Genomic DNA, 289 nt, shown 5'->3' on the forward strand with positions numbered 1-289 from the left:
TGTGTGCATGGGACACGGTGAATATATAATATTATGCACATATTTTTAATCTTATGGAATTTTATATGCGTACATAAACATTTCTTTATATGTCCATATACACATGTACGCTCTGATTCATATCAGTCTGTCTGTCTGTCTATCTATCTATCTATCTATCTATCTATCTATCTATCCATCCATCCATCCATTTATCTACCTATCTATCTACTTACCTGTCTATCTATCTATCTATCTATCTATCTATCTATCTATCTATCTATCTATCTATTTATCTATCGCTGTCTCT

General features: G+C 31.1%; 1 long non-coding RNA gene across 1 annotated transcript in view; it reads right to left on the minus strand.

The window, feature by feature from the left end:
- LOC128248859 (uncharacterized) overlaps positions 1-259 on the minus strand; it is a 64,410-nt gene extending 64,151 nt beyond the window's left edge. The window contains exon 1 of the long non-coding RNA XR_008264984.1: positions 216-259. This is a non-coding gene — a long non-coding RNA (uncharacterized LOC128248859). The remainder of the gene's footprint in view (positions 1-215) is intronic.
- Positions 260-289: the final 30 nt, after the last annotated feature.

The sequence above is a fragment of the Octopus bimaculoides genome, chromosome 10, assembly GCF_001194135.2.
Source record: "Octopus bimaculoides isolate UCB-OBI-ISO-001 chromosome 10, ASM119413v2, whole genome shotgun sequence".
Classification (NCBI taxonomy): Eukaryota; Metazoa; Mollusca; class Cephalopoda; order Octopoda; family Octopodidae; genus Octopus; species Octopus bimaculoides.